Source organism: Cavia porcellus, unplaced genomic scaffold (genome assembly GCF_034190915.1).
Source record: "Cavia porcellus strain 051 isolate PalLab524CR breed Dunkin Hartley unplaced genomic scaffold, mCavPor4.1 scaffold_8, whole genome shotgun sequence".
Taxonomy (NCBI): Eukaryota; Metazoa; Chordata; class Mammalia; order Rodentia; family Caviidae; genus Cavia; species Cavia porcellus.
The window spans coordinates 27917888-27932379 of NW_026947491.1; the positions used below are offsets into that span (position 1 = coordinate 27917888).

Genomic DNA, 14492 nt, shown 5'->3' on the forward strand with positions numbered 1-14492 from the left:
AAGATGTAGGAGCAGTGGCCCCTCAGCTGTAAGCAGTGTAGTAGCTCGTGATGACAGAGCACTGGTCTTAGGAGAACTCGCTGATACCAGCTGACAGAGGCTGGCAGGCTTGGTTCCCCTGTCTTTAGTCATTCTTGCCATGGAACTGTCATGGCACACCACTTTGCTGGGCTGTCTGCCTTGGGCTCACCTTTGAGCCCACCTCTCAGGGGGTCACCCTGAGCAGGAGACCAGAACCCCTCGGGGAGGTCTGCTCTGCAGGGAAGCTGTGTGGAGAGACCCTGCAGCAGGGATCTCAGAGGAGGCCCTGCAGGTTGAAAGGCCTGTGCTGGCCACACCGAAATATCACAAATGGGCCATGTAGGATATTTGTCCTCTTAAGTCTTTTGGTATTTGACTTTTTTTAAGGGGTGACTGTGTTCTGCATGAAGGTAGTGAATGAGCTTTGATCTCCCATCAAGCTCTTGTAAGCACATACGTATTATTTAAGACTCTGGGTGGTTTTACCTCACTCTCTGGGCGCTGTGAGGACCAAATAAACAAGTAGAAATGTTAGTGTACACATACACTGCTTTTCTGTGTGACAAACCTGTCTTTGGTGGCATGGTAGCGTCTTAGACGTTAAACATATAATTTTAGGAATCTTTTTCTAATAATGTAAGTTTGTTTTTGCAGGCTAGAAGGTTTTTATCTTATTACAATTTAAAGATGTGATTTATGATGTATCTATTTAACCTGCCTTCTACTTTAGTATGTAATATGATAAACATTTTTGTTTTCAGATTTTAATTTTATCTGAAATTTAAAGTAGGGGAAAAAAACCAGTGTAGTACATACAGTTAAAACCCCAACTAGACATACAATTTTTGTGTATCAGGTTGTAGATTTCTAGATGATGCTTTTCTTGCCATGTCAGTGTTTGGTCCTAAGGACCACTGGACCTGTTTCTATTTTGTGGCTTAGATGAGGTCCTCAGTTGGCGTGTTTAAGTGCAGTGATGCTACCTTTGGCAGAAGCAAGGAGTCGGGACTATGGTTGTAATTCTCAGAGATGTTTTGATGTTGTCTTCACCTACCAGTTGGGCTTTGCCAAGGTGAAATGCAAACCAGAAGGACCAGGCCACACTCTCCTTGATAAAGGAGGGGGACTTTTTCAGACAGGGCCATAGCTGTGCACTGACCTTCCTGCTTGCTTTAAAGAGACCTGCATGATTGGCTGTGTTGTTGTATATACCATGCACAGTCAATCTTAATGAGGCTTTTACCTTTAATAAAAGACCATGGGCTTTGCAGGCAAGGAATCGCTTAGGTATTTATTTACTTTACCTAGACTGTGTAAAATTGTATGTATGTATTGTTTGCAGTGTATTTTGAGGTATATAGATTGGGAAATGGTTAACTCTAATTAACAAATACATTATCTCACATGGTAGCGTTTTTGGGACCCACTGTCTGCATTGTTCAGAAATACAGTTCATTGTCATTAACTGTATCACCGTGCTGTACAATAGTTCTCTTACACTTATTCTACCAGGTATCTCTAATTGTGTGTGTTTTGACCAGCATCTTTCCAACTTCCCCTGCCCCTGGCCAGCCCAGCCTCTGGTGACTACCATGCCTTCTACTCTCTACTCCTAGGAGATGAACTTTTTGATTCCACATTTGAAGGAGATCATCAGGTCTTTGTCATTCTGTGATTGGATTACTTTGTTTAATATAATGAACTTGAAGGAAGCTTAGTGCACATCAAATCCAAAGTTTTTAACACTAGCTTAGCACATAATAGCAGTGAAATAAGTGTTTTATGAAAGAATCAGGGGATTTAGCTCAGTGGCATAAGCACCTGCTTGACAAGTGCAAGGGCATGAGTTCGATTCCTGGTATAAAAAAAAAAGAAAGAATCAATTTCTACTGGATCAAGTATTCACCTAGTCAGTATTGGTGGGTGTCAGAGAAAAACTAAGAAAATCAGGATGTATGAAGTGACTACCTGTATTAGTTTCATCAACAGTAATGAAAAAAATGTTTGTTTCCTAATGCAGATTAATACAGATACCAGTTGTATACTTTTTTCTACAAAATTTTAGAGCAATTTTATTCTGTACACCAGAAGATCAACAAAGATTTATCAGGATTATTTTTTAGCAAATGCCACTTGACCCCATACATATTTTGAGTTACATTTAACATAAATGAAATTCAGTTTAAGGTTCTTAATAAATTGGCTTATATAATTATATACAGATTGTTTAAGGTGACAGTTATTTTAGTTATTTAGGTAGCAAGACCTATTATTTTTGTCCATTAAGCATGGCTATGTACTTTTAGTTTGAGCACCACTTAAATGAGCTTCGTGAGTCTCAATCTGTAATGTTTCCTATTTGAAAAGTAAATCCAAAGTAATTGTGCAAACTGAAATATTTTGATGGTGTCATGTAGAAGCCATTTTTGAAAACCATTTTGTGAATGCTCTGATTCTTCAAAGAAAGTTTTGTTCATTATCAGGAAAAAATGTTTTTGTATTATAACTGTAAAGCCAAGTAGAAGAGAAATCTTTGACTTACTTTGGAGTTTTTCCAACAGATGTGATTCATTGAAAAATAGCTGGATCCTTGTATGGAAATGTCAGCAGAAGCTACTGTGCTATCTCCAAAAGGGGCATTGGGGCAGCTTCTTAAACGTGGTACTCAGCGAGGGTGCCGGCCCCCTTCCAAGGCTGGGTTCTGGGATGCCAAGAATGCAGGGGAGATACCAAGTGAACAAATTCATCAGTACTTTTCGGTTACTTCTTCTCTAGGCCCAGTTGCTTTTTGCACTGGCCTGACACTGTTGAGGGCTTTGTGTGTGCTTAGTTGTGTGACTGCTGTAATTCTGTGCAGGCGGAAGATGCTCCAAAGCACCAAGGAGCTGGAGAAAGGATGACTTGTTATATGGTGATAGTGTTTTCCTGCTCATGGTCCTCTGGGCAGCTGGTCAAACTGTCTTGTCCACCTGAAGCCTTGACTTCTCCTATGGGACAGAGGGGCCCACCTGCCTGGTTGGCTGGTGCATTTGGGAGGTGCCTAAATTAGTGCTTTGTGTCTGTCACCTGGGCCAAAATGGTGTTGGACGAACAGTCATGATTCTAAAATAACTTGACAACTAAAAGTATGTATCCATAAAAATACCCTAGATTTGAAAGTTAAAATGCTTTCTTTTGCTTCCAAATGGTTGACATTTAAAATCAAAACTTACAAAGGTACCTTCAAAAGGAGTGAGTCAGCATTCCCCATAGCCAGCATGCTGTTCACAGCCAGGACAGAGCAGCAGGGTGCTAGGACCTCAACTCACTGCAGGCTGCTTTCCTGGACCCTAACCCAGGAACAGGGGCCAAACCCAGCCCCAACCCCGACTGACCCTGACCCCAAATCCTGCCCTGTGGGAAGGCCACAGCTGTACAAGTGCTTCCTGGGCATCATGCAGTTCTTCCTCTCCAAAATTCTTCAGGCTGTCAGTCATTCCAAAAAGCAAATATGTTCTTGTATAGTTTTAGAGGTGATCAAATTAAGGATCTGATGAAACCCATTTAAATTCCCTGACTTCATCTTTCAATGGGATTCATTTTTATCTCTCTTAAGGTCTGACAGATTGTCAGCTTACTTTATGTCTGAGATTCAAAGTCACAAATCTTATGTGGGGAACCCCAGATTCCTTTTCTAATGTCTAAATGGACATGATGAGAACGCAAATACTCAGCTGATTTGCCCGAACTATTTGAACTGCTTTTGTTTTTGAAGAAGGAATATTTACATTTATAATAAAATGAACACTAATCTATCAGTCTGTGATTTTGGAAATGGCTTACAGTTTCCAGTATCACTTCAATCACAGCTTTGATTTTGACCCAGGTGTGCACGCTTGGAATTTTACTTTTTTTTTTTTTTCTTCTTTGTTCAGTCAGGGTTTGTTTCTGGCAAAGGCATTTTTCAGGCACCGTTGTTTAGCCAGCACATGTACTTACAAATATCCTGTCCTTTCATCTCTTTAAAGCTTGTGCTTTTGGATATTGTGTTCTAAATTTGAGTTTTTTGCTTTTTGAGACAGAGTCTCACTATGCAGTTCAGGCTCCCCTTGGGCTCACTTTGTGTAGCCCTGGCTGGTCTGGAATTTGCAGGTTCTCCTGCCTCAGCCTCCTTACAGGAGTGCACCACTATGCCCCGCTGCATTCCAAATTTGAAAATGTAGCAGTTTTTGCATATTGAAATTTGTGGTAATGGTGTTTCTTATGCAGAAAGTTCAGCCAGGAGTTATGGCTTTGAAGGCCAGGAGAATGTGAAGAGTTGCTGGTCTTAGGGCTGAACAGTCCCTTAAACTGGAGGAGAGGATACATGGGCTCAGGAGGAGAAGCTGTTGGAAGAGTGTGGAGGCCATAGCCACAGATCACTTGGTGGAGAGCCAGGGAAGAAATGAACAGTAGCTGTGTTTGGGTGCCCGCATCTTATCTCATTTAATGTTTAAAATCAGAGATGTATTTCTCACTTTTACAGTGAAGAAAATAGTAAAAATAACCTGTCTATGAAGCCAGGTGTGGTGGTGCACACCTGTAATCCTACCATTTGGGAGGCTGAGGCAAGAGGATTGCTTTAAGTTGGAGGCCAGTCTGGGTTACATACATGAGTTCAAGGCCAGCCTGTACTACATAGTGAGACCTTGTCTCAGAAACAATAAACAAACAGATAAACAAGCAGTCAAACCAACTCCATATGGGGTTGCACTGAGATGTAGGTGAATTGTAGGACTTGTCTCTGGTTTTTATAAAAATCCTTATTCCTGCAACCCAGCAAGGCCAGGCCTGGTGATGCACAACTCTAACCCCAGTACTTAAAATGCTGAGGCAGGAGGATCACCGTGAATTTGAGGCCAACCTGGGCTACCTAATGAGTTTAGAGCCAATTTAAACTACACAGTAGTACCTTGTCTCAAAAAATATGAAAAAAAAAAAAAGCCACGAAGTTCTGATACATACCACAGTGTGGAGAAAACTTGAACATATCATGCCAAGTAAACAAGCCAAATACAAAAAGATAAATACTGTGTGGTTCCGCTTCCGTGGAACCTCTGAACAGACAAGTTCACAGAACAGAAAGTACTAGGGTAGAGGTTGCCTGGGGTCAGCTCCCCCAGCTGGGCCACACTGCTGCATGGAACCTGCCAGGTAAGCAAGATGATGATAGAGCTGAGACTCCTTACAGATGGCGGATTGAGGTTGCATTTACAAAGGAAAATGCTATGGGCAAGAACAGTTATAGAGGATGAGGTTGATAGGCAAGTTTATGTGTCCTTTCAAGTCGTGTTTTCTTGGGTGGGACATCAATTGCATGATAAATTCAAATACAACTCTCAGTTTTATAAATTATTTTATTCAAATCTCCCTTTTAACTTACAGAGTGCATGAACAGAATAGTAATGGTCTCGTTTGTTGGTTTGGTTAGGAGAAGTTCAAGCTAATAATGGTAGGTAAAGAAATGAGCACAGGGCACAGACCAAGAGAGCCCTGGTCCTTTCTAATCGTGGGATTCTGGGAGCTCAAGGCAGCCTCACTGTTGGTGGCTCAGGAACCGATTTCTTGCACTTGTGTTAGCACTTGAAATTAAGGTTTTTTTTTTTTTTCCCTTTTATTTTTGGTTAAAGAGTTTGCATGAGTTGCAGTCACAATACTATAAGGTAGATAAAAGCATGAACAAATTACTAATGTTCTCTTTTCTGCTTCTCATCTGTTCCTGTTATTGACACTTGAGTGAGTTTTTTTTTTTGATACGTGATTTAAACACCTTCAGACTTATAGATCCATCTGCAGGGTTTTTTGTTGTCTTATTTCTCATTTTTATAGGAATGTCATGCCACGCATGCTGTTTTGCAATCTGGTGCTTTATGTTTTAACAGTGGGCCCTCAAAATGCAGCTGTTTCTGGAACAGGGCTACCTTTTGTTGTTGTTGTTTTTGTTCTTTGAGACAAGGTCTCACTATGCAGTTCAAGCTAGTCTTGAGCTCACTTTGTAGCCCAGGCTGGCCTTGAACTCACAGCAGTCTTCCTGCCTCTGCCTCCTAAGTGCTAGGATTACAGATGTGTGCCAGCATGCCCAGCTAGGGCTGCATTTTCAACACAATGTTCTTTCTTTCTCTTTCTTTCTTTCTTTCTTTTTCCTTCCTTCCTTCTTTCCTTCCTTCCTTCCTTCCTTCCTTCCTTCCTTCCATCCTTCCTTCCTTCCTTTCTTTTTTCCCCCTGGGGATGGAACTCATGACAGAACACTCACCAGGCAGGTGCTTACACCATTGAGCTAAATCTCAGACCCTGATTTTATGTTTCTTGTTGTGGTATTTTTGATGACAGGATGTCACTGTGTAGCCTAGGCTGGTGTTGAATTCAGGGCAATTCTGCTGCTTCAGTCTCCCAAGTGCTGGGATTACAGTTGTGTACCCCTGTGTCTTGTTTCACTGCTTTTTTCAATATGAAAAAAATCGAAGAAAGAAAACCAGAGAGCTTCAGAGAGAGGGGTGATCCTGGGAGCTGGGGTGAGGGAAGTGGCACAGGTTCTGCCCTCATAGTTTGCATGGTAAGTGAGAGGAAGAGGTATAAGTGTGTGTTAAGTGTAAAAGGAGCTGGTGGGATGCCTGTGGGTGTCCCCGGTAGGCCATGTGATACCATGGGGAGCTGTGGGCATTTTGTGGGGGAGGAAGCAGTGATTTTGCTTCCTTGTCTCCCTGGCTGGGAATGGGACTGGCATGCATCAGCATCACACCTTGCGGGTTTCCATGGGTAGCAGGAGTGGGCCTGCAGTGTGACTACATCTTGTCCACTCTGGATCCTGGGAGAAGCCCCAGTGATCAGCCAGGCCTCATTGTGTTATCCAGTCTTGGCCCTCTGGGAGCTGTTTTGGGTTTATTCAGCTTTATTCAGCTTTAGGTGGCCTCTCACAGGGAATGGGGGCAAAGAGGCTGAAAACAGGACAATGTTAGCAAATGTGTCTCTTTATTACAAGGGCAAATAAAGATAGTCATTGGTACCTGTTCCTCCCAGAGTTAATTGTTTCATCTGTAAAATTCGAGTTTGGAATAGATCAGCTCCATGAGGTTAAGCAGCCCTGCATTTCCGAGGTGGTCTATTTTGGAGCTACCTATTCTGCTTGCGGATTTTCCTGTCCTTTTCAGATTCAGTCCTTCTTCTGCAGTACAGAATCATCTCACTTAATGTCAGTAGCTTGCATGGGGTCCCCAGGGATCTGTCATCATCTATTCTATTAGTCTTGCTGCTGATTTCAGCCCTGGGCTTTACTTCTAGGGGGATACTCTGCTGTCTGAACACTTGTACTTTGTCCCTGGACATTAAAAAAAAAAAAATAATAGAGTAATGGTTACGATTTCTCTGCTTTAAGCATAGCGTGTGAACACACTTCCATCTGGGTTTGCTTTTCTTTTTGAATCACGGTTATGTTGCAGAATGGGTTCACTGACTTCATTCTCAGGGAAGCATTTGAACTTGGCTTTGCAGAGCAGGACAGGACATAGGAATTCAAATTTTTGGGTCAAAATGAAGAGCTTTCTCTCAAGTATAACTGTCCAGTTGTGGAAAGAGGAGGGTACCTTAAAAATTAGTGAGTTCCTTGTTAGCCAAGGAGCCCCAGGTAAGGCCAGCTGAGCCCTGGCAGGATGCTGCCTGGAAGGGAGCTAGGACAGGGTCTGTCCTGGAGACCATCCCAGAGGTCCTCTTTCCTTTCTGAGTCTCTTTGATTTTGTTCTTGCTCATGTTCCCAGTAATTTCCTAAGTTTCTAATAGTTAAGATCTCTTCTTTTCCTAGTAGTTCACAGTGCTTTCAAACGGTTAACGTTTTCTGCTTTAATTTTTGGTAATTTACAGTATTTGATGACATGTATGGTTTTGGTATGGATGCTATAGAAGTTTCATGTGAATGTGTCTGGAAATTTTGGGCATCTATATTTTAAAACCTATGCTGAGGTTCTATTGAGGGCAGTCTCTGCGCCCTCTAAAGTCTTTTCAAACATGCACATGTATGCACGTGTGTAAGCACACACACAGTATATTATGTCATTTGTGACAATGTCTGTTTTATAATTGCATTTTAAGCTACTTACAGTATGTAGCAATCTGACTTTTTCTTTTTGTATTAGACCACTCATTCCTTCTTGTTCTATTTTAGTTCCTCATTCAGAAATTCTTAAGGAGTGGCCGCTGGGTAGGGCAGGGTGTTGTCAAGTGTGAGATCTGGGCCGCAGCTGCCTGACTGTATACACTCTTCAAAAACTGGTCCTTCCTTTTCTCACCAAAAACTTTCCTGCATTAGACAAAGAAATAGGTTAAATTGGACTGCACCTTCCTCTCCCTCCTCCCTTGGGTAGGGCTCAGCCAGGGCCCTGAGCATGGTAGGCACATGTTCTACCACAGAGTTCTGTCTCCAGCTCTTGATTTTGCATTCTGGAAAGTTATTTAAAGTTGTTTTTTGGGGATTGGGCATTTAGCTCAGTGGCTCAAGCACCTGCCTGACATGTGTGAAGTCATGAGTTTGATCCTTGGTACCAAAAAAAAGGAATAAATAATGTTTTCTTTGTTTTTAAAGTTATTTGTCTTCTTTGTTTTATTTGTCTCATTGGACTTACTCTTGTTTACGGTTGCTTATGCCAATAGACTGTTTAAGAAGAATTTCTGTGAAGGATTAGTTTTCATTGCTGGATTATTTTCACTTGTTCTTTTGGAAATACACAAACATTTTAGGAAGAAAAGGCACCACTTTAAGATGCAATATTTAACTGCTGTATTTCTACCTTTAAGTTAGAATTGAAAACATGGAAGCTGTTTATGTTTATGGGAAGAACCCAGTGACTGGTGCGATTTCCTGACGAATGTTTGCTCCATGGTGCAGTGGGGTCTCGAAGAGAGGGCTCCAAAAGAAGGGTTTTGTGTTTGTGCTGCAGGGCCCTTTGCTGCCGGCTTTAGAAACTGAAAAAGGCCTGTGTCCCAGCGTGGATGCAGGGCTTTCCTTTCCTGACTGTAGATTTCCTGAGGTTGACCTCCTGGGAAGTGACAGATGGGGACAGGATGCGCTCAATCTGGGCATGGCTCCTCTTTCTCTTTTGCCGAGGTAGAGAGGCCCTCATTTTGCAGATAATCGCTTTGGCACGCTTTCCCCTTCTTTAGGTCACAAAGTAGCTTGTTTTTGTGTGTTCATTTTCTCCCAGTGCTGGGGCCTGAACTCAGGACCTCATGCATGCTAGGTGAGTGTCCAGCCCCTGACCACACAGATGGCTTTTCTTTTTGCTAAGGCTTGTGTGCACTCAGAGCCTTTAATAAAGCCAAAAATCTAGAAAATATAATTAGGAAGAAAAATCGACCCATAAATAATGTTCTCTTGAACCATAGGCTCTTTTTGAATTTTTAAAAAATTAAATTCTTAATATTGAAAACTGAGAACTGTGGTTTAATGATCCAGTGGTCAGAATAACAAGGGGCCTATTTTTGTCAATAGGTTAAAATAATTTAGAACCAGAATTCTTTCTTAAGAGAATTTTATGTCTTCTACCTTAATCATTATAGTTTTTGGTTTTTTTTGTTTTTTTCAGACAAAGTCTCACTGTGTAATTTAGGCTGGTCTTAAACTCACTGTGTAGTCTAGATTGGCCTCGAATTTGTGGCAATCCTCATGCCTCAGCTTCCTGAAAGAAGGGATTATGGCAGGAACCACATTATAGTTATTTTTACTTGAAGGACTGCTTTCAAGTACTTTTTTCTTGGTATGCAAATTAATAATGTACATTTGCAAATCATCCCTGAGACATCTGAGATAAAATATTATTATTTGCTAATATTTAGACCAAGGCCGCAAAACTTTTAAAAATTGTTTTGGATAATAGTCACGAGTCATTTCAGGAAAAAGGATGAAAAGAAATGTACTCTCATGAGATTGTAATTGTCATTGATCAATGCCATATGAATTAGTTTTAAGATGTATTTAAATTTGTGATGCTGAAATGATGAAACAAAATAGATATCAGAGTAAATGCTGCCGGTATTGAGGTTGTTCCACACAGATGAATTCATTTATTCCTTCCTTCAGTGGCTGTGCGTTTAGTGTCTCTTGCCCATTATTAGTCAGCAGTCTAGGTGTGGAAGGATGTAACAGAGAACAAACCCAACAGAAAGTTCCATGCTCCTGTAGCTGCCACTTGTAGGGGAAGAATGTCAATAAACATAAAAAGGAGGAAAAACAGCCAATTGGGTGGAGAAACATAAAAGTTGGGAACATGGAGGGTGGCAGGGAAGTGGGAAATGTTTTATTTTTAGTAAGATGATCAGAGATAGCCTCACTGATGAACACCAGCAGGGGGCCTGCGTGGCTGGAGGAGACTGAGCCAGGGGTGAACAGTAGAAGAGACATTTGGGCTGGGATTTGCAGTTCTCCTGCCTCAGCCTCCCAGAGTGTTAGAATTAGAGAGGTCTACCACCACACCTGGTTTTCTTTCTTTTTTCATTTAGTTGAGATGAATCTCTGTTGCCTCGGTTGGTCTCTGATTCCCTTCTTGACCAGCCTGCCGAGTAGCCGGGAGTAGAGGTATGTGCCTGTGGCCCAGTTTGAAAAGGAGTTCTGATCACCCCTGTGTGTAGCCTGTGAAGTGGGTGGTGTTCTGTGTCCCTTCTCATCACAAGGGTTTCATAGATATTTATGGTATCACATTGAATTACCCTGGGAAAATAAACATGAAGTTATTAGAGACAGCCAGTTATTTTGAAAAGAAGTGAAACAAAACCATTCGATTGATATCAATAATGGTGATGCTCAAACAGAACTCAAAACCCGTTTATTTATCACAAAGTGCCAACACTAATTAAACAGGAGTCTGAGGTTTAAGTTTAGACAAAAACAACTCATGGCCAAGCATCTCGGGACACACCCATAATCCCAGCACTTGGGAGGCTGAGGCAGGAGGATTGCCTCAAATTCAATGGGATCTTCTTGCCCTGGTCTCTGGAGTACTGAAATTACAGGTGTGTGCCACCATGCCTGTCTGAACACTTGCTGTGCAGAAACCCACCATGATGGTGGGCTTAAAAGAATCATTACAGATAATAATAAAGATAATTTTATATATATATATATACACAAATATACATACATATACCTATACATATCAACTTATGTTAGAAGTGATTGTAATTGTACAAGTGTACAAGGAATAAGGTCTCATTGATTATACATCGTGGCAACTACTTTGTATTATTGAATTTAAAAATATTTTCCTCACTAGTAGTTGCAGTTTTACTCCACATTTTTATGATTAATAATGAAGTCAAGCAAAGAAAAAAGAGGAAGAAGCTGGGCATGGTGGTGCATGCCTATAATCTCAGCACTCAGGAGGCTGAGGCAGGAGAATCGCTGTAAGTTCCAGGCCAGCCTGGGCTACATAGGGGGATCAAAACAAAACAAAACAACAACAAAAAATGCAAAAACCCCCAAACAAACAGACAAATGGAAAGGAGGTTAACCACCTTTAATTTTATGGGCATGGTCATGGGTTAAATCCAAAATGTACCCTTTGGAAAGGATCATGTCAGAGGACTGTCCCTCTTGTGGGATGACACCTGTGAAGTGACTGGGTCCCATAGGAGCTAACCCGGTCAATGAGTGATCATCGTTGGTGAGTGCATAGATGAATGGGAGGTGGACCAGTTAGAAGGAGGTTGTGCAGTGTGCCTTTGGAAGCTGTGTCTGGCCCCTGTCCTTTGTTCTCTGTCTCTCCCTGTTTCTCCTTCCTGGTTTCCAGGAAGTGAGCAGCTATCCTCTGTTAGGCCCTTCTATCACGATGTCCCTGTCCAGGAGCAGCAGACCATGCACTGAATCCTCTAACACTGTGAGCCAGGTAAGCCTCTGCTCCTCTAAGTTGTTTATCTGAGGTATTTGTCACAGTGATGAAAAGCTGAGGGATCCAGAGGTTTACTCCCCTTCACTGAAATGCATTTATATGTTTTGCCCATTTTTTTCGTTAGGTTGTTTATGTTTTTGAATTTTTAAGACCTTAGTTCTCAATATTTTACATCATATATACTAAACTTTTTCAGTTACTTATGTTGGAAGTATTTTTTTCTTGTCTATAGCTTGTCTTTGCAGTTTTTCTGTGGTGTTCTTTGATGAAGAGAAGTACGTAACTTTTTTGTTATTGCTTTGTTTTTTTGGAGTCAGGGGCTCACTATGTAGTGCAGACTGGCTTTGAACTCATGGCAATCATCCCACCTCAGCCTCCTAAGTGCTAGGTGTGTGTCACCACACCCGGTACAGTACTTCTAATGTAGTTGACTTATTGTGTTTATAGATTGTGATGTTTGGTTCTTAAGAAGTCTTTTCCTAATACAAAGACTTGGAAACGTTTACCTATGTTACCTTTTAAATATCATAAAGTTTGCCTTTTATATTTACACTTGATCTTAGCCAAAAGGCCAAGAAGTGATTGTCTTTTATACTTAAATCTTTAATTTTTTCTGACATTGCTTTATGTATTTGGTGTTAGGTAAACATCTAACCTAGTTTTCTTCCCCATAGATTTCCCCCCATAATTTCCCTCTCAGAACAGTGGATAGCCAGTTATTTTAGTATCACCAGTTACCAAACACCCATATGTTCTGATTGCACTCTGGTGCATTTTATTCTATTCATTTGTTGGCCTTTTCCCAGGCAAGTAACACACAATCCTACTCCGAGAGCTTTTGGCCAGTACTTGGTAGCTGATGAAATAGTCCTTCTCATTTTGCTCTTCTCCAGGAGCCTTGTCTTTAGAAGTCTTTGTGGTCATAGGGCTTTTGCTGCAGGATACTTCCAGCACTTACAAGGACGTGAGCGGTATGAGGGATGGTAGATCATAGCTATCTGAGTTACTTTTCTGGCTGAGACAAAGCATCCGACACCGGTGTTGAAGGAGAAAAGCTTTACCTCAGCTCACAGTGCATAGAGGTTTCAGTCCATCTTTGGCTCCAAGACAGGGCAGCATGACAGAGGGACATCGCAGAGGAGAAACAGCTAATGGTGTAGCAGGAAGAAGGCAGCAAGTGGCAAGCAGCAGCAGTAGCCTGCCTTCCTGCTGTCCCTTTATAGTCAATCAGAGCCACCAGGATGGGGCTTTCATTATCCAGCCCCCTTAACTCAGCATCACACCCTTAATCCACATTCGCAGCGCTAATCCGGACCACTTCAGAACTCCACGCCTGTGACCACATGGCCAGACAAGGCTTTGGGAGGACATCTAGATACAAGCCCTAATGATAGGCTTGTTCCTGAAGAACTTTTGAAAGAGAGCCTGGGAGTTTGGCTCTGGTTCATTAGAGCAGGTTTGTGTTTATAAACAAGGAGCCCAATGCCAGTGAGGCAGCACAGGTGCTCAAGTGGGTCTTACTGTGAGCTGATTCTTAGGAAGTCTCTTTGGGAGAAAAATATTATCCAAAGGCTTTTTGTAAAGTTTTAAAAATGTAAGCTCAATTGAGCAGACTTTTTTTGGGGGGGGTGGTATTTCAGCAAGCACATGCATATTTCTTTTTTTTTTTTTTTTTGTCTTTTTCCTTTTTATCGGTACCAGGGATCGAACTCACGACTGCCTGCTTGCAAGGCAGACGCTTATGCCGCTGAGCTAAATCGCCAGCCCCGCACATGCATATTTCTAACTTAAAACAATTATTTGGAATTTCTTACTACCCACACACAGCTCTGTGATTATTTTCCTCAAGCCTTGGAAAGTGAACATTTCTACCAATTTCCTGTTAACTAGTTAGATGTGAATGATACGAGAATCACATGAAGTTTAAAATGTCTGTGGAAAAGGCTTAAATGAAATACTAAGTGGAAGTTAATTGCTTTTTATCGCTGTGGAGCATTTCATTTTTAGTATTTTGAAAAGTGTAACTGTTCCTCTTCTTACTTTTTAGGAAAAAGTTCTTAGTATGATTTGTATTCAGGTAGTTTTAAACCAATATGCTGTTTGTGTTGATGGATTAATTGCAATTTCAAGTAAAAAAAATCTGAGGTTATTTTTTGGGGACAAAAAAAGGCTGAAGCTGTTTCTCCATGGTAGAGCACTTGCCTAGCACATGCAGGCCCTGGATTCCACCTCCAGCACCAGAAAAATTTTTTAAAAAGCTATTCTTTCTCTACTAAAAAGCTAATTAATTAAGCTAATAATTAAAAAGCTAATTAATGTTAACAAGGAAGGAGAGGTTTAGCCAGCTAGTGTCACGTTTTACAGCTTTCCCAGTCTCTCTGTCTGCCATAACGGGCTGGAACCCATGAACACACAGGCCCTCTGTCCCTGAGCTGCTCCCAGGCCTTCCCGTCTCTTCCTCCCCCTTCACCCCTCACTTCCTCAGTGTCTCTCCCTGGTTCTTTCATGAGCATTACACTGGGATACCAAGGATTTAGGGACTGATTGAAGAATGAATTGCAATCAGGAAAATTCTTGAGAACA

General features: G+C 41.5%; 1 protein-coding gene across 10 annotated transcripts in view; it reads left to right on the forward strand.

Annotated features, from left to right (window-relative positions):
* Positions 1 to 14492, forward strand: part of Bicd1 (BICD cargo adaptor 1) — a 202075-nt gene that overhangs the window by 787 nt on the left and 186796 nt on the right. The window lies entirely within an intron of this gene.